Source organism: Fundulus heteroclitus, chromosome 6, assembly GCF_011125445.2.
Source record: "Fundulus heteroclitus isolate FHET01 chromosome 6, MU-UCD_Fhet_4.1, whole genome shotgun sequence".
Classification (NCBI taxonomy): domain Eukaryota; kingdom Metazoa; phylum Chordata; class Actinopteri; order Cyprinodontiformes; family Fundulidae; genus Fundulus; species Fundulus heteroclitus.
In genome coordinates this window covers 748830-769384 of record NC_046366.1, presented here as the reverse complement: position 1 = coordinate 769384, position 20555 = coordinate 748830, and the positions used below count along the sequence as shown (strand labels likewise).

At 37.5% G+C, this 20555-nt stretch overlaps 2 long non-coding RNA genes across 3 annotated transcripts; both read right to left on the bottom strand.

Moving 5' to 3' along the window:
• Positions 1 to 8595: 8595 nt before the first annotated feature.
• Positions 8596 to 11248, bottom strand: LOC110366663. Its single transcript, XR_002426867.2, has 2 exons — positions 11162 to 11248; positions 8596 to 9085 (listed from the first exon to the last, which is right to left on the bottom strand). It is a non-coding gene; the product is annotated as an uncharacterized LOC110366663 (long non-coding RNA).
• Positions 11249 to 14629: 3381 nt separating this feature from the next.
• Positions 14630 to 16097, bottom strand: LOC118563325. 2 transcript variants are annotated; one of them, XR_004931143.1, is made up of 4 exons: positions 15796 to 16097; positions 15216 to 15309; positions 14912 to 15011; positions 14630 to 14658 (listed from the first exon to the last, which is right to left on the bottom strand). It is a non-coding gene; the product is annotated as an uncharacterized LOC118563325 (long non-coding RNA). The 2 variants fall into 2 exon arrangements; XR_004931142.1 differs by having other exon boundaries at positions 14912 to 15309.
• Between the last annotated feature and the right edge of the window lie 4458 nt (positions 16098 to 20555).

Sequence of the window (20555 nt, the reverse complement as noted above, 5' to 3'; positions counted from 1 at the left end):
GATCATCTTCCACACTGCCATCATTTAGTCTGTCTTGTGCTCATCCAACTGTGTGGTTCAGCTCATCCACAAAACTTGACATGTCCAAACTGCAACAAACAGAGCTGTAGAGAGGATTATCATGGGTGACCTTCCATAAAAAAGGCTGTTAAAATAGCTGTCAATTCTACTCATCCTGGTCAGCGCAGGGTTAGGTGATTTAAAATCTTGCCTTCAGGTCGACACTAGAGAGCACTGATGGCTAAAACGAGCTGACACAAGGCCAGTTTCTACCCCCAGGCTGTGTCTCTGAGGAACACTTTACAGTCAGGGTAGCCAGCTACACTACTGGGGAAAAAGGAAGGTTAGAGCTCGCTCTTAATCAATGTGATGGTACGTAGTATGATTTATAACAGAATATAATAATGTAGTAAAAAAGTGCAAATCTTATATTGCTGCTGTTATTTACATTATTTTGGCCTTAGCTTTCTTTATATGCATCGAAACATTTTTCCTGTATGACCCTACCGCGTAGGGGAACATAGGTGCTAGGCTTCTGATCAAGCAATTGTTTTTCTTTTAGTTTGGGTCTGGTAAAAAAAAAATCCCCTCCAAATCTGGGTTTTAGTTTGTTCCGAGGCCCCACAGAGAATGACCTGCCCACTTCTTACCACCGGTGATTAAAGGCTACATTGTACTCCTGAGGACTATTACTGATTACAGAGGGCTTGAAGGATGTTCATGTTTATTCTTAAGTCTTAGTAAAGGACCTCTTGAGTGAGCTCAAAATACAGGTTTCTTTTTTGGGTGAAGGGAAAGAAGGCTTACGAGAGGTGTTGAAAAGTAATATTGTGTCCAGTCTGAAAACATATCTGACTAAGGGCCAATCAATGAGACTGGACACAAAGGTCCAACACAATACTGTGTAAAATTATCAACACAGAGTAGACCATGGTGACTGCACCTGCTCAGCTTTCCTCAACTATCAAAATAGAGCTTTCATTTGTACTTGGTTTTTAATATCATTAACAGTTCACTAGAATCCAGTAACGTAAACTATAATGGCTAGTGTGCTTTAACCTAGGGTGAAAATGGAATTGCTTAGGTCAGGTCAGGTATGTTGAAATATTAGCATTTTTCTAAAGCTGCTTATCTTTCCAAAACTGAAATGTATAGCATTTAGAAAAATGCTGTTTCACTGTTGGGGACAAAGTATGTCCCCAACAGTGAATGAATGTAAAAAATAATATAGTGAGTCACAACGAACTGAAAACCTGTTATGAAAAAGTAATTGTCAAGTTATCTCTTTATCACGTATTTGGACTTCATGTGTATCAATATAATTTTTTTTAATGAATCAATTCAGACACAGCTGGCTTTGTTTCCATAAGGTTCAGTTATATTTCCCTCAGAATTGTGCTTGAGTGCTCCACATATTTAATTCAATTCAATTAAATTCAATTTTATTTATATAGCGCATGAAACATGTCATCTCAAGGCACTTTACAAAGTCAAGTTCAATCATATTATACAGATTGGGTCAGATTATACAGATTGGTCAAAAATGTCCTATATAAGGAAACCAGATGATTGCATCAAAGTCCCGACAAGCAGCATTCACTCCTGGGGAAGCGTAGAGCCACAGGAAGAGTCATCTGCATTGTACATGGCTTTGCTGCAATCCCTCATACTGAGCAAGCATGAAGTGACAGTGGGAAGAAAAACCACCCATTAGCGGGAAGGAAAAACCTCCGGCAGAACCGGGCTCAGTATGAACGGTCATCTGCCTCGACCGACTGGGGGTTACAGAAGACAGAAGCAGAGACACAACAAGAGAGACAAAAAGCACAGAAGCACACATTGATCTAGTAATCTGTTCTACATTAGATGGTAGTAGCGGGTGATGTCACAGTTAACAGAACGCCAGACCAGGTGTACCTACTATGAAGAGAAAAGAGAGAGAACAGAAAGTTAAAGCAGAAATGACAACACATAATGCATAATTGAAGAACAGTAGAACTCAATAGAGTGAGAAAATTAGATCCTGATATACTCCAGTAGCATAAGCCTATAGCAGTAAAACTATAAAGGTAGCTGAGAGTAACATGAGCCACTAGATATAATTTTTGTCAAAAAGAAAAGTTTTAAGCCTAGTCTTAAAAGTAGACAGGGTGTCTGCCTCACGGACCAAAACTGGGAGTTGGTTCCACAGGAGAGGAGCCTGATAGCTAAAGGATCTGCCTCCCATTCTACTTTTAGAGACTCTAGGAACCACCAGCAGACCTGCAGTCTGAGAGCGAAGTGCTCTGTTAGGAACATACGGGGTAATCAGAGCTCTGATATATGATGGAGTTTGATTATTAAGGGCTTTATACGTTAGAAGAAGAATTTTAAATTATATTCTTGATATTTATATAGTCTTAGCTTAGTTATAAATTCTATATGTATGAATATGAACAATTTAGACAACAGAAAAACTCTGTCTTGTAGTTTCAAAAAACAAAAACACTAGGTCCTGAACTATGTCCAGAGTCAAATCTTGAACCAAGAATAGGAGCCCAGTAAGAAGGGTGCACAACATAAAATACACACATACATTATACAATGTGATCAAACTTTTCCTTCCTGTTAAAAGGGAGTTTTCCTCTTCACTGTCACTTCATGGATGCTTGTCAAGACTATATGCGATCTGTGGGTTTCCTTAGATAGGAAACTTTTAGACCAATCTGTCTGGCTGATTTGATTCAATTCAAATCAATTTTATTCATGTAGCGCCAATTCACAACACATATGATATCAAGGAACTTTACAAAGTAAAATTCAATCAAATCATAAAGATTAGTCACCCCCCCCCCCCCTCTCTCCATACGACCTCTCCATTAGTTAAGGGGGTCACAGTCTGAAGAAGGTTCAAGACCCCTTCTTTATACCAAGCATCACACCTTGTATAAATAGGCAGTGGATGACAGTGTGGTCATTTCAACTCTCTGAAAAGCTGACTTAAAGTTACTTTCAGTTACTAAGAACCAATAGATGCTGCTGGTACAAAAGCAAAGCTGTTGTGTATGATCAGTAAAGAAAATGGATTTTATCTTTGGCATTGTATACATTTTAGGTCATCTGACTTATTTTCTTTAATAATTAAAAATATGTGAGCTTTTTTTGGAGACCATTTCTACTATAACAATCAAAATGTAGTACAGATGAAGACCAGAAAATAGTTAGTTCTGTCTTTATTAGCTTAAAGCATGTATACAAGAAAAAGAAGAGAGAAAGAAAGAAGCGATCAGTAAACACACAAAATGACAGAACACATAAAGGTTCTGGCAGAATGCCCGTACACTGTTAACTGACTTCCAATATTTGCTGTTGTGTTGCAGGGAACAAACTAAAGGAGGTTATAAAAATATGAAGCTTGGTGCTCATCCGTACACCATGTGTCTCAGTCCTTTTCATGCTCAGAAGTGTCAATGATTAACTGCCACTGGGCTGCCCAAAAGCAAGGCTGAGTACATTCAATAAAACAATTTTGAGTGAATGGTGGAAGGATCTGGAACTGTCCAAGGTGAGACGGCAAAAACAAAACCCGGACATATATATATATATATATATATATATATATATATATATATATATATATATATATATATATATATATATATATATATATATATATATATATATATATGTGTGTGTGTGTGTGTGTGTGTGTGTGTGTGTGTTGTGTGTGTGTATTTCTTAACTCATGGAGCCAATACCCAAGACAAACTCCTGTTATGGTTAGCAATACAGGATCTTAATTTTAGTGAACTCGTTTTGAAGACTTATCTTAGTCTTATAATTTTAATTTACCTTGTTGGCAAAACAACTTGAAAGATTTTTATTTTTTTTTTATTTCACAAACCAGCTACATTAAACAGCCACTCTGCACAGCAGTTTATAAATAAAAAAGTTCTGGGATCGTGTGTTTGGTCAGAAACTGTTTAAAAAAGAACTTTCATATAAATTGTCAGCAGCTCATCAGGTACTGGGCATTTATGATGCATCAATCTAGAACCCCTGCAGATGGCCAAGTTACAGCAGCATGCTGAAGGGCAGTCAAACATTTGAGCAAGATAACGAAACCCTTGAAGCTGTAAATCCACCTGTATGCTGTTTATCTTCCATCAGTGAGCTCCCACACATTCTGTGACAGTAGCCAAATAGAAAGTGTTGCCAAACATTGTTTTCAAACAGTGTTTGGCAACAATTTGAAGAGTTTCAGTCAGGCTTCAGAGCTCATCATAGCACTGAAACAGCTTAGGTGAAGGTCACTAATGAAATTCTCATGGGCCTCAGATAATGGACTTGTGTCTGTACTTGTCCTGTTAGATCTCAGTGCTGCATTCAATACAGTTGATCAAAATATTCTCCTAGAAAGACTTGAGCATACTGTAGGGATTAAGGGGAAAGCATTAGGCTTGGTTTATATCTTATCAGTCTGACAGATTCATGTTAATAATAAATCTTCTTCATACTCCAGGGTCCCTTGTTCAACATTCACTGTTATGGTGATGACACTCAGCTATATTTATCCAGAAATCCTGACAATTCCAATCAATTACTTCAATTACAGATGTCTTGATGACATCAAAAGCTGGATGACTTTAAATGTCCTGTTTTTAAATTCTGACAAGACAGAAGTTGTAATCTTTGGACCAGAGTCCTCAAAAAATAAACATCTTAATTAATCACTTAATCTGGATGGCATTACCTTGGCCTCCTGTACTAAATTAAAAAAAAACCTTGGTGTTATTTGTGATCAAGACATATTAATATTAAATCCCATATTAAACAGGTTTTCAGGGTTTCCTTATCTCACGTCCGGAATATCACCAAAATTAGAAACATTTTGTCCAGGGGTGATGCTGAAAAACTAGTCCATGCATTTGTTATTTCAAGGCTGAACTATTGTAATTATTTATTATCAGGAAGTCCACAAAATGCAGTTCAAAGCCTTCAGCTGATCCAAAATGCTGCGGCAAGAGTTCTGATGAAAATCAACAAGAGATATCATATTTCCCCAATTTTAGCTTCCCTTCATTGATTTTCTGTTAAATCAAGAATAGAATTTGAAATTCTCCTTCTAACGTATAAAGCCCTTAATAATCAAGCTCCATCATATATCAGAGCTCTGATTACCCCGTATGTTCCTAACACAGCACTTCGCTCTCAGACTGCAGGTCTGCTGGTGGTTCCTAGAGTCTCTAAAAGTAGAATGGGAGGCAGATCCTTCAGTTATCAAGGTTCCTCTCCTGTGGAACCAACTCCCAGTTTTAGTGCATGAGGCAGACACCCTGTCTACTTTTAAGACTACTTTTAATACTTTCCTTTTTGACAAAGCTTATAGCTAAGAGTGGTTTATTATGTTACCCTGAGTTATCTCTGCACTTATGCTGCTATAGGTGTAGGCTGTAGGAAAACATCAGGGTCTATTTCTCCCCCAGCTCCACCCCTGATAACCTATGCCCATTACTAGCTTGCCCACCTGTGAGCCATTTTGTTTTATTTTTATTACTGCATTTTTTGCTATTATCTTTATGCTTTAATCTGATTGGCAATTTAAGATAAACTTTAAGGCATTTCATGGCTGTGCATTGAACATGGCCAGGGATAGAGATGGGAAACGCAAACGTTTTGCAGCTTAGCTTAATATAATCATTATAATAAAACAATCAAATTTAAAAAGTGTGGATCTTAGCCTTATGTAGTGTGTTAGCTGACACTCATTAGTAACTATGCTGCAGTTCCTCGGGAGGGGGAAGTAATGAAATCCAACCGTGATCATGGCTTCTTCTAATCAGACTCTCGCCAGACGGATTTTGTTCCGCAGAGCTCCCCACATGCATCTGAGATTGCTCTATTGGAGCTGTATTTCAGATTCACTCCTCTTGAAATCATTTTATTTAAATGTTTATGGTTTAAGTTGAAGAAAAAGGTAAAACTTTAGCAAAAAGAAGAATTTTTCTTTATGGGATGTTGATATTTGTGCAAACTGACAAGTTGACAAGACAAAAAATAGTGCTGGTTCTTTTAGTGTCATTCAGTAGTGGAAATTCAGGACAATTCTAACATGTAAAAAAAACAAAACAAAAAAACAGAAAAAACTGCTGGAACCTGTTTTATCTATATTTATCTGGCTCTCTACCTTTTCTAGCCAAAGTTATTTAGTTGCACCTTTCTTTGAATCTGAGAATGTTATTTTCATTACCTGTTTTCTCATACTGTAAATTTGTCCTTACTGTACTGTCTCTTATTTTTCTGTTCTATTTGTAGATTTTACCTTTGTGTGTATCTGCATGCTTCAATTGGCCAGCACTTGGCTGCTGGTACCCCTGAATTTCCTCATGTGGGGACTATAAAATATGTATGTATGTATGTATGTATGTATGTATGTATGTATGTATGTATGTATGTATGTATGTATGTATGTATGTATGTATGTATGTATGTATGTATGTATGTATGTGTGTGTGTGTCTGCCTGCCTGCCTGCCTGCTCTCTCTCTCTCTCTCTCTCTCTCTCTCTCTCTTCCAATGTGTTTTCTATACTGCAAATGGCAAATAAACTGAATCATTGAGGCCGAAGAATAAATAGTCCAGTTTGTCTTAGCCAGAACCCAATCCATTCTGTACATATTCTTTTCCAAAATAAGTGCAATACATTTTTTCCCCATGTAAAAGGCCCGTATATTTAATAAAGCATTCTCTATTTGTGTTATGATTCTGGCCTGTCTGCTTTCACACATACCCCTCCTGATCCAGGCTCATGAAGGTTTCCTCTCTGCACCTGCCAGGCTGCCTCTCAGCCACTTCAATCAAGCTCATCACACACATCCGTTTTCTGCCCTTCTTAAGCTTGCTGCAGACACCCAGACAGTGGCAGATAATTGAGAGCTTTCAGCTAATAGATGTCCACCGTTCTTCATACCTGTTACCACATTCTGACCACAACCACGTCTCATCGAATTTTGCTGCCTTGTCTGTGTCAGACATTTATGCTGCCTTTTTATTTCTGGCCCAAGACTTAGGATGTGCTTAACAAATAGAAGCCTAACCTGTAGGACCCTAGCCTGCCTCCCGGACTTGAACCTCACTTCAACCATCCTGCCTGTGTTCTCTGCAGTGACCAAGCCATCTCTTAACTCTGACTGGTGTCCTGCTTGTTGCTGCAGAGGATCTCTGATTATTCCAAATCTCTTCATAAATAAAACCTTTCAAACGTAACGTATTTGGCTTTGAATGTCAGGTTCCCTGTCTGTCTGGCTCTTGACACTTTGTTGCATCTTAGCACAACATAACCAAATTATACATATACAAATACACAAACAGGATTCATCTGAAAAGCTTTGTAAATAATATTTTCTAATGTTTGTTTAATTGCATCCCAGAATCTTCTTTTCTTAGTACTCTACCAGACACCGTAAAATAAGGTCGTTTTGCATTACACAATTTGTACACATTTCAGGAATATTGTTTATATACATTAAATATTTTTAACAGTATAAGTCTGCTATTGGGTGTGGACTTTGATACAAATAACTGTGTTCAGTCGACAAGCTGGTCCAATCCTAAATCTGTCTTTCACACTTTGCGTCTTTATTCTAAAGATTTGGTTTTGCCTATTACACTCCGGTTATACAATTCTGATCTAGTTTTCGTATTTAGACTTTCCTGAGACAGTTTTTCCAGGTTTGATTCTGGAGGTTTGGTTAGTATATTGGGCAACAGTTTATTATTATTATTATTATTATTATTATTATTATTATTATTATTATTATTATTATTATTATTATTATTATTATTATTGTTGTTATTATTATTACTACTACTACTACTACTAATAATAATAATAATAATCTTTATTGTCATTGCAACATACAATCCAATTAAATTTGAATGTACCCATCCCCTTGGGGAGCAGTGTGCTGCCACTGTGTGGCACCCTGGGAGCAATCTGGGGTAAATGGTCTTGCTCAGGTACCCAGAGTGGCAGTCTGTGGGACTTGAACCCAGAACTCCCGGAACCTCCGGGACACAAGCGTAATGCCCTACCCACTAAGCCACCACTCCCTTGAAAAAAAAGAAAGAAAAAAAAAGAAAGAAATGCCCCGTGTGAGGTAAATTATGACACTTTTATTAAAAAGTTCAGTGTTTAAAATGTCTTTGCTATGACAACTTGACATAAACCAAGAAATCATAACCCATCATAAATATGTCATAACATATCCAATTAGAAACCTCTCAACTAAAGCTATTTAGTTGTACGTGTTAACATTACATTACACTGTCATATGTGATTGGTCATGAGGCCATTTTAAGTACTCAAGTAAAGTGGAACATGTAAGACTAGTTGCAAAGATACCATTAACAGCTATTATACTGTCAAACACTTTAACAACAGAGTCATTAATGTTTACTATTCCTATTTACTTGAGGCAAGGAGAAATAATGACACAATTAAAATGGTCTCATGAGAGCCAAAGCTAATATTTTAGTTCAATGGGTATATATGAAACAATATTCCAACTACTTTAATTCGACCATGACATTTAGTTATGCAATGTCTGCCCACATCTTGTTTTAAAGTCTTTATTACAATTCCTGTGCAGTGCAATGCCACTGCGAAAGTGTCATTAACTGTCAAAAGAAGGTGCCAACAACAAAAGACTGTGTATACAGATAAACACTGCAAATTAGATACCAGAGAAAAACATAATTTGCAAAAATAGATCAATATCTCTTTTAAGGAGGTAAGGAAGTTATGTTATGTGCAAACCCTGATAAATGTTAAGATAGAAAAGATGCCAAAAAAACAACAACACACATTTCACAGACGGGTTAAAAGTTTTAGCTGTGCAGAAGATTTTGACAACTTTAGAGGAGTAAGGCCAATGTCATGTGCAGATGCTAGTTTGACCGTCCTCAATCCTTAAATCCAGTAACAACATGTGAGCATGATTCAGTTACAGCAGGCATACAGGTGCTATCTGTAGACTCCACTTTGCCAGGTGTAGAATAATCCAGGGCTTGAGTGGAACCTCCCTCACCCACTGGGAGCACACAACCTGGTAATAAATATATTTGCAATTAGCACAGTATGAAAAAGAGGACAACAACCATATAATTCAATTAAATTTTATTTATATAGCGCCAATTCAAAACACATGTCACACACAAGGCCATTTACAAAGTCAAGTTCAATCAAGTCATACAGACAGATCCATCAAAAAGTTTCCTGTCTAAGGAAACCCAATAGATCGTATCGAGTCTTGACAAGCAGGATTCAGATTATACTTTATTGTTCCTATAAGGGAATTGTTCTTTGGGATAAATGTGCTAAAAAGATCAAGTAAAATAAAACTGCCACCATTAAATACAATAAATAAACATGAAACAGATATTGCCCTCCTGAAAGAGTGTAGAGCCACAGTGCACAGTTGTCTGCATTGTTGATGGTTTTGCAGCAATCCCTCATACTGAGCATGCATGAAGCGACAGTGGAGAGGAAAACTCCCCTTCTCTATGCTAGAGGGTAATAGCAGATGCCACTGAATCATTCGCATAATGGTTTTCAACTATTTTATTTGTCCTTTTTTACTTTTGTGTGTACATAGTTCCTTAGTTTCTTTAATCTTACTTTGTTCTTAGTAGTTTAGTTAAGTTTAACTAGCCAAGTAGAGAGGATATGTTGATTTAAATATAGTATTAATTCAGATAAACAGCATTATATAGTGATGTTCTCTGGATGTTCATTTGATTTCTGTTGTCACTCCTTTATTCTATATGTGTGCAGAGTTTGCTGTTAAAAGAATGTCAGTGCTGAAATCATTCCTTTCAACTATGGTTCTAATACCAGCTGTTTGGGCTGATATTCACCAGACAATACCTAACAGACCAAGAGTTATTAAACATTAAATAACTTAAAACAGCGTGTAATGGCACAACAACAGCACTCAACTTTTTATTAATTATGCTCTTCATGTTCTGTGCTGGTTCCTGTATTCTGCAGGATAATGTTTTCTTGGTCATCAGAGTACATTGGGGATGAAGAGATTCTATCAATGTCTTGAAGAATGGTGCCTCAACTACAGAAAATGGTTGGATAGCTTCACAGACCAAAAACTTAAAACAAGCTTATCAATCGTTGGTTGTTACTTTTCATGGAGAGAAGATATCAGTGATTTTCACACTCATCTGAGGGTCATCAGAGGACGATGATTTTCATTTTTTGTTGGAATCTATCAGCTGGGTATACTTTATCAGGTTGTTGGTGTGGATCAACAAATGAATCATGAGTAATTACATTAGTTTGTCAAAATATAAATTGATTTATTCATATTGTTGATACAAAGTTATATTTCATGATCAACAACCTGATCTTTCTTGTCAAATGTTTAATGCACAAAGGCTAAATCTTGAATATTACCGCTAACTTTTCTAAAAGAACTGCCTTTTCTTCTTTGAAAATTATTAAAACAAAGATATGCTGAAGCACGGCCCTGTTTGATTTTGACATCTTTGTGGTTAGTAAAAATTAGGATAACTCATCTTCATCTTAATAATGTTTACTTATAGATGTTTTCTTCTAACTTTAATATGAAGTTCTTTATGTCTTATGGCTTAAGAATATAGTATTCAATTGTCCTATACTACCTATACTGTGTAAAGACTAACTGATGATGACATAAGAAATCAGAATGTTTGTACAATGTGTTTGTTCTAACTACATACAATAAAGGATGATACTAAAGACATTTTACTGATTTTATGGTTGCTAGGCAACATCATTTATGCTACAGTAAGGGCAGGAAAAGCTGGCGAAGGCTAGAGCCCGTTCAAATTCACAGCTGCTCACTTCCAGCCTTCACGGTCTCAAAATCCCTTAAAGGGGACCCCATCTATGTGCGCCACATAGATGGGGTCCTTTGAAGGATGTACCCTCTGAATTTGGGCACAGCTACAGTAGCAATTTAGTGTAAATTAGCAAATGCTGCAAGGGTGTGCACCTACTAATTTCAAACAATATTTTTATAGTTTTACACAATGTAACATCCAATAGTCAATTACCGTCATTAAGTTATCTATAGCATTGTAACTGTAAAGATATTTATGAACTAATCAAAGATATATGTCATACTTACTGCAATGTGTTTTCTCAAGTTTGATGCTGAGTTCTTGTGAGCTGAAATATCCACAGGCTTTGGCAATGACCTCCGTGCCTTCTACCCACAGAGAGTTTGTGTGTGTGGTAATGTGACTGTGTGGCTTCACTTGATTGGTCACACAAAGTCAGGTGACAAGAAGTTGAGCAATCTTTCCACTATGAAAGATAATTGTATTCTTAAAACACAAAAGTAAAGGTAATGAGCGGCACAGAGCCCGATGTTTACAGAATAAAAGGTATGTTTTTCTTTGCATAAATTTCCTCAAGTAAGAATGAAAGTCTTTCACATTAAAATTACTTTCAACTATTACAATATTTTCTTAAAGCTACTTGAGTAAATATAACAGTGTACATGTTAGTTGTTCCTATACCCAACTCTGCCCATGGAGCACAAACACGGGAATTAGCTTCCTCTGCATCCCTGCTCAATCATTAACTGGGTCTTTCTAAAGACACTTTCATTCAGGAAGGCTTTTGATACTTACTAATACTCTAGCTTTTTAGTCCAGATTTATATCTTTTATTCATTCTTTTATCTTTTATGCATTTTTGTTTTTATGTTTTTTAAAGATTTAAAAACGAGAAATTCTCTTTAGTAAGTTTTCAATTCACCTTTTATCAAGTAGTAGAATGGAATGAAATATTATCAGTTCTTGAAGAGAAGGAATAAATCTATGGAAATTAGACTTAAAACACACTATATTACCTGCATATAATGCTAGATGTTCTGTCTTACCATAGTCACAGGCAGTTATTTCAGGGTTTGTTTGTCATGCTATAGAAAAAGTATATAGCCATGGTAATTATGGGCATCCCTTATCCTTCCTGTATTAAAAACATGAAGTGATAAATATGCCTTATCCACAGAATTAGTAGAGATACAACCTGTAGAGTATCTTTACAAACCTCTTTACTTTTCTATTTTTCCTTTAATATACAGTTGAAAAGGCAGAGCTTCCCCCCCTCTTTAGTAAGTAATAATTTTTGGGAAAAGCAGCAAGAACGGCTGTGCCTATAATTTTTTCCAATTAATAAAAAACCTTCACTCCTCTGTCTGTGCGACTTCTGAATGAGTGCAGTACATAATAAACAAAGAGTTTAATTCAGGGGGTCCTGTTTGCTAAGCTGGAAAATGGAACGCATGCTGGTTCTTTGCTGTCACTCAGGTCAGTGTTTTGCAGAATGCCACATTAGCAGCTGGTCATCCAAAGTCTGAACCCCCACCCGGCAACCCTCCCCCCCACCCCCCCCCCCCCCCACACAACACCACACCATTCACACAAATATAGATCTACAGTTTGTGTGTAGTGACCTTAATAGACAGCAAATACTTTTCCCACACGCAGTTGGGGAGAAAGGAACACACTGTAGTATATTTAAATGTTGCCAGGTTGCCCAGTCACCAGTGCAAGGCACGGCTGTTCACCTGCTCCATGTTAGAGCAGGAAACCACGCTGTGATTTTACAATATTTTTTCATTCTTCTTCTTCTCAACTAAAAGTCAGAAGAACAGAAAATGCTGGACATATTCTGATATAGCTGTCTAGTAAAAAAACAACAACCCACAATAGCTCCTCAGACAAACATTCAGACCCTCAATAACTGTTATACAGGACAATGTGTTTTTGACTTTTGACTCCCAAACTACACAGCCACACACTCAAAAACTTTGTATCACCCATGTTCCTTCGGCGATTCTGCATTTTGTGATATAGGTCATGCCGACTTTCACTTAACTAGAGTTTAATTTTGTTACGTCGGGAAAATCCTATTTTGACATCTCCTCCTACAGTTTTACTTTAGTGCCTAGTGTCATGCTATCTATAGATGCAGCAAAAGAGCAATATGAAAAAATGTTTTACATATTCAAAAAATGTCAACGCTATACATGGAAAACTGTTTTGTCCAAAGATTGGCACAAAATTTAAATGACCATATTTCAACCAGATCTCATAATGGTCTATGCAAAACTCAAGTTACCAATATGGGATGAGATGTATACGTTCAGTTTTATACATTTTCAAGAATATATGCTGGTACATGTTCCAAATGTTGAATCTACGCTAAACTTAGTACACATTAGGAAATACATTTTTATTATTATTAAAAAGAGACATTATTATTGAATGAATTCGCAGTTGACATTTGAACTCAATATATATTTTTTCAGAGATAATACAGAATATACACAGAGTTTTACCCTTAGCAGTTGACAAGTAGCGGTTCTCTCTCTTTTATTGTATGTTTTCTTAAGTTATTAGCTATGTTTCTATCCAATTGTCATGTGAATTGTGAGCGACTTTGAAAAATGCTGCAAAAAAGAAAATGCTAATTATTTTCATCCATTATTTCCATCCACTGGTTGAAATTAATTAACCAGGCTATGCAATGTCATCAGAAGTTGATGTATGCATGGCTGCGGTCAACAGGAAGTAGAGGTTGCACACTGGCATGGACCACACACCATTTTTGTTGGTGCTATAAAACAGGGTAATCTGAGTTATCTTGATAATTTTATGTTAACCATGAATTTTATAGAAATTTATGAATTTAGGTTGGTACTGCCAATATTTTTAAAATTATATTTTACAGTTTTTTGTTGAAAAAGCATGGAATCTTAGGGCAATCAAATTGTTTTGTACAGGAATTTTAATCTTTAAGTATTTTGGTAATATTAGGATGAATAATGGCTTTTTAAGAATTTTTGAAAGTTGTTTCAACATCACCAATAGACTAAATGTATTGCCATCACTGACTAATATTCCACAAAGAGAAATATATTGCTGCTGAGGGAGAAGCTGGAGGATGCTGAGTGGACAAACATCTAGCTGACTGGACAATCGACTACCTCACTGACCGCCCTCAGTACGTGCGGCTGCACGGCTGTCAGTCAGAGGTGGCACTCTGCAGCACCGGGGGCCCCCCAGGGCACCGTTCTGTCTCCATTTCGTTTCACCCTCTACACCCGGACTTTACTTACAAGCTGCCACCTTCAAAAGTTCTCTGATGACTCTGCCTTTGTGGGCTGTGTGTCTGAGGGGAACGAGCTGGAGTACCGGTCGGTCATCATGGTCTTCGTGGACTGGTGTGAGACGACCATCTGTGTTTAACAACCAATAAAACCAAGGAGATGGTGATTCTACTTCAGGGGAAGACCCACCACCCTCACTCACCTGTGAACATCCAGGGGCAGGACATAGAAACTGTGGAGAGTTTCAAAAACCTGGGGTTCACATCACAATAACTACTGGACTATACACCGATGCTCTATACAAGAAGGGCAAGAGCCGCCTCCACCTCCTGAGGAGGCTGAAGGTCCTTTGGAGTGGAAGGCCTCTGCTTAAGACCTTTTTATTACTCTGTGGTGGGCCTCAGCCTTCCTCTACGCTGTCGTCTGCTGGGCCCCTGGCAGCGCGGAGCGGGCTTCAGTCAGGCTTCCCACTGACCCCTGCCTGTCCCTGGATCTTTGCATTCCTAAGTAGAGGAAAACAATTTGTGTCAACAGATGCAATTTTCTGTAGTGTTTCTTTGAAGCTAGAAAAAAGGAGTGTTTCATATATATATATATCTATATATGTATGTATATATATATATATATATATCTATATATATATATATAGATATACATACAGTATATATATATATATATATATATTATATATATATATATTTGGCCCCATATATATATATGTGTGTGTGTGTGTGTATTTCATTACATTACCCAAACCTGAACATCCTTTGTATTTTTTTTTTTCAAGTTGTCCCACTTTTTTCTGGCCTGTTGTGGCTCAACTTCACCCTCCAGACCCGTTTTTTGCAGGATTGTTCTAAACAAGAGAAATGAGAAGAGATAAACACACAAGGATCACTACTATCACAACTATAAGATTAAAAAAAGTGACATCTGGGCATCATTTGATGTGATCAAAAGATTATATTTGTACGTTGGTGTTTGAACAGGACTTCTTTGAACTTGTGTGACTTTTACATACAAATGCAACATGTATATGGAATTATGTCTCAACTCTTACCTCCATCAGACTGTGGCAGTATTTTTGGCCCTGGTAAAGAGGTGGTCATTTTGCCCACGGAGTTTTATCAACTCCTCTGTATGCTCCCTGCTCCCTAGAACAAAATAACATGTAAAGCATATTTCTCTTATGTCAACAGGCAAAATGACTGTTCTGTATAATTACGCCGGTGTTGTTCTTCAAGTGAATTATACTTTAAACCTTATTATACTGTACTGTAAATTAACTATACGTTATTGAGTATTCAAACAAAACTTTTGCAGTATTGACAGCCCAGTACAGCTGGACTGATGTTATTTCTTCAGCTGCATTAAGCTTTGACAGTTCTAATCATTTGTAATAAACTGTATGAGAATAAATTGATCGAATTTGTGAGGGACACAGTTATCAGCGCAGTTACAATAAGATGTAGGTTAAAATCAAAAATTGTGAGATTTTTATGAAGGCTTTTAATGTTGATGAACGTCTCGTATCAACAGATTAGCTCTAAGCTTTAACTGGTCCTACAAATTCCGGTGGCTCCGTTACCGTCATGTATTTTATAATGTTCAGTTAAAAAAATAAAAAACAAACTACTTACATTTAAAGCTGTACTCAGCACTACTGCCAGCGCCGCTGCTGCTTTCCAGTCTTGATGAAAATCCGCCTTCTTTCTTTTTTTCTTCAACTACTAAAAAAAAAAAAGCGAGCAAAGCACCTCGGGAAATCTTATGGCAGGCGAGGCCACTAAGGATGGTAGCGATGCATCCTCAGAATTCGGGGAAAAGGAGGACGCATTTGAAGGCTGCATTCTAAGCATCCTCAAAATTTTGGCCAAATGGGACAGCCTCCGCGCATCGCTGTGACGTCACCGGCCTTAAAACGCGTCCTTCGAAGGACGCAGCCGCCCCGAATTGAGACACAGCTATTGTTTTAAAGGGTTATACCATCTAAACAGTCACCTGTTTTCTTTAGCATTTTTGCAATCATAGTTCCTCACCAAACAGATATTTTCAAATCCATCTTTACTAATTCCTTTGTCATTTCTATAAGTTAATTTAGTAAGATTATAGGCCTGTGCAGTGAAGCAGCCAAGGAGGTGTAGAAGATAATTTAACAATACTCACCTGAACAATATGCAAAAAACGTAAATCTGACATATCTTTTCAGTCAGTAATGTCTGGCTGAGCAATTCAGTAAATAGAGTAGAATAGAGTAGAAAATCCTTTATTGTCCCACAGTGGGAAATTTCCGGTGTCCCAGCAACAAATTGAAACACAAATGGAAATACTCAGATACAGAGGTAAAATCCATAAAAATAAGAAAAAGATACTGTACAGAGATAACAAATTTACAACTCTGAAAAAAATACTCTACTGTGATTAAAAATGATGGTGGAGTAAGGAATGTGCAACTGAGTAGGGTAATGCATAAAGTATGCATAACATAAGTGTGTATTTGTGCAGAAAAATCTTAACAGACAATTTACAAGAATGAAAAACTTTGCAAAAACAGCAGAGATGTAACACTTATTCAGTTTGTTGGAAGCTGTGTTGGTTATAATGTCTAATAGCTGGAAAATCACAGTTGCTTTGATCACCTTTCACTGAGGTGGCTGGCTCTTTGATTTTGAGTAGTATTGTTATACAGGCTTACAACAGTGTGTCAGGGTACAGTTTTGGCTCGCTTCTTTTGGACATTTTCCAGACTTTTACACCTCACACACAGCCAGTTACCTCGAGTCATCACTCCACTCCAGATCACTTCCATCTGCCACCTCTAATTAGACTTCTCAGCCCACCTGTCCACCAAACATCTTAAACTCTCCTCAGCCAGCTCTATACCCCCTGCTTCTGCTCCTTCACGTCCGCCAGCCTTTGCTCCCTCACGTCCGCCTGCTCCAGCTCCTCTGCGTCCACCAGCTCCAGCTGTCATCATCCACCTGCTCCAGTCTGGTACAGTTCACTGGTCTCCTTCTCCACCATCCATCTTGGTGTTAATTTATAAGTCTGTTATAACACAATAATCAGAACTGAAGAAGCCTTGTGCATGAGAGATGTAACATCCTCAAGCCTTACCTTGATTCTTCAATTCTATCTAATTTTAGACCGAATTGACCTTACCTTTCTTTCAAAAAAGTTAGATTTTTTTTTAAAACAACTACAGACATTCTTAGAATAATTATTTTCTTATATTTGAAAAAAATCAATTGGTCTCAGATTGAGGCACAGTACAGAGACTGCCTTACTGATAATACATAATGATATTGCTCTCTGTAGATAGTAAGTGCCCTGTGAGCCTGGTTTTATTGGACCTTAGTAGTTTTTGACTTGGTGGACCATTATATCCTCTTGTCTCGTTTGAAACACTTTGTCGCTATTAGTGGCACTGCACTGAAGTGGTTCACTTTTTATCTGAAAGATAGAACATTCTCTGTTGTGATTAACAATCTATCCTCCTCTTGTGCCCCTTATCTTTGTGGAGTACGACAAGGTTCCATTCTTGGTCCTCTTTTATTTTCCCTATAAATGTAACCAACAGGGGAGGTTCTGTCTGCGCACAAAGCGTCTTTTCACTGTTATCCTGATGATTTACAAATCTAAATGTCTCTTAAACCAGTATGACCAACACAGTTTATCTTTTGTAGACTGCATAACTGCTGTTAAACAGTCACTAGGTAAAAATTATGTTGTTCTTAAATCATCAAAGCACTGATGTCTGTGATATTGCTACCACAGACATCAGTGCTATGCCTTTTAAGTTAAAAAACCTTAGAAATATGGGTTGTGTAATATTCGACCATGTGTTTACCTGATATAAACAAATTAACACTGAAGTCAAATCTAGCTTTTATCATCTGGGTTTGCTGACTAAAGTTATATTTTGTGTAAATCGCACTGACTTAGAGATGGCCGTTCATGCATTTGTCAGTTTTAGACTTGAATACTGTAATGCACTTTATGTTTGAATCCAAAATCGGCCATTCTTTCTGAAACAAGGCCCAGTGAGCTTATTTTTATGAAAATGTACTGTTTGGTAAAATGATTTATTGACCAAGAACTGTCTTATTTAAATGCTTAAAAGGCATTTAAAATGTTTGGTTGCATGTTTAATTCATTTCTGGTGTAAAACTAAAATAGTATGCATTCCAGTTAAAAATAGCACACTGTGATGGTTTAAAATTATTTTAACATCTACATGTTGAGGAGAAACATAATTTCAAACAAATTAAATTGCAACTTTACTGAAAGTATTATTTTGTCAGATTATTTAGTAACAGTTAAATATTCTGAATATAGTGTGACATTGCAATTGTGCATTCCAATGAAATATGTCGTCTGCATTTAACCCATCCCTTAGGGAGCAGTGGCCAGCTATCACAGCGCCCGGGGAGCGCGGCTACTGGTCTTGCTCAGGGACCTACAGTGGCAGTCTGTGGGGATCAAAACCGGATACTTGCACCTTCTGCCACTAGGCAGTGACGTGCAGTCAAGGGAGGCAAGTGAGGCCAGCCTCATTTGTCATCATGGAAAAAAAGAAAATATATATAATGATAACATAATATAAATTGTGATTCATTCAGTCATTAATAAAAAGGGTCTTTTTTTTAATCTAATTTCCTCATTTTTTTAAATATTCTCTTGAAAATCGCAGACTTTTTTTGTTATTTTTTATGTAATTCTTGGTGGCGCTTGATAGCGAAGCCGGTGAGGCCACAGCTATCTTGGACTCCCCTGGGATTGAGCAATCCCATGTTACTGCGCAGGTTTCCATTCTGTGAATGCATCTTCCTGTCTCTAGATCATAATTCAATTGTTCAAACAGTTATTAACTGATTTCCACAATTTAATATATGTGGATTACAAATTGTGTTTTGGTCATCATACTGTGTGCAGGTGGTAACATGTTCGGTGCTGCTGCGCGAACCTAACAGACAAAGAGCTGGTTGTAGGTGAGGCTGGCGTTCTTTGGCCTCTAAGCAGGCAAGGCAAATTTATTTATATAGCACAATTCAGTACAAAGACATGCAAAGTGCTTTACATGATTAAAATATAGCAAAATAAAACAGAAAAGCAAGTAGGAATAAATGTACATAGAAAAAAAAAATGGTGATTCAGTTAACTAGAACAGTTGAAGGCAATCTTAAACAAATGTGTTTTTAATCTTGATTTTTAAAGGAACTCCGGCTTTTCCGCACTTTTACAATTTTCTGGAAGTTTGTTCCAGATAAGTAGAGCATAGGAACTAATGCTGCTTCTCCTTGTTTAGTCTGGTTCTAGGTATGCAGAGAGGCTGGAGCCAGAAAGAACTGAGTGGTTGGCTGGTGATATACTGATAACAAGTCTGTCAATGTATTTAGGTGCTAAGCCATTTAGGGATTTATAGACTACCAGAAGTATTTTAAAGTCTATTCTCTGAGATAAGGGGCCAGTTTACGGACTTTAGAACTGGGTGATGTGCTCTACTTTTCTTAGTCTTAGTGAGGCGCGGGCAGCAGCGTTCTGGATCAGATGCAGCCTGTCTGATCCACTTTTTAGGCAGACCTGTGAAAAACACCGTTGCGGCAGTAATCTATTCGACTAAAAATAAACGCATGGATTCGTTTTCCAGATCCCGCTGAGACATTAGTTCTTAATCGCGAAACTGTTCTTCAGGTGACTAGAACGCCGACCTTGTAATTGTCTTTCGCTGATTTTGGAGGTTCAGGTCTGAGTCCCTCACACTCCCGATTTCGGGCCTGATGAGTGGTTTTTAGTTTGGAAGCGAGGAGCTGTGTGCTAACTTTTGATCTCTCTCTATTGGTCCAAATGTTATTCTTGTGTTTGTTTTATTAACTGAAGACAATTTTGGTCACATCCAGACATTGATTTCTTCTAGCATTTACTCAGTGCTTGAACTGGTCCATAGTCACCTGGTGACATGGTGATGTAGAGTGTGTGTCGTCTGCATAGTTATGGTAGCTGATGTTTGTTTTTTTTATTATCTGAGCAAGAGGGAGCATGTAGATATTGAAAAGGAGGGGACCCAGAATGGACCCTTGGGAACCCCACATGTAATTTTTGTCATCTCTGATGTAAAGTTACCTCTGATACAAAAAAGTCCCTCTCCTTTAAGTAGGATTTAAACCATTTGAGAGCTGTACCAGAGGCCGACCCAGTTTTCCAGCGGTCTTAACAGAATGGAGTGATCGACAGTATCAAAATGCTGCACTGAGGTTCCAATAGAACCAGCATGGTGGTTCTTCCACAGTCTGTTTTATACGGATGTCATTAAAACCCTTGATAAGGGCGGTCTCTGTACTGTGGTGAGCGCAGAAACCTGACTGAAAACGTCAAAGCGGCTGGTCGTTGTTAGGAATGT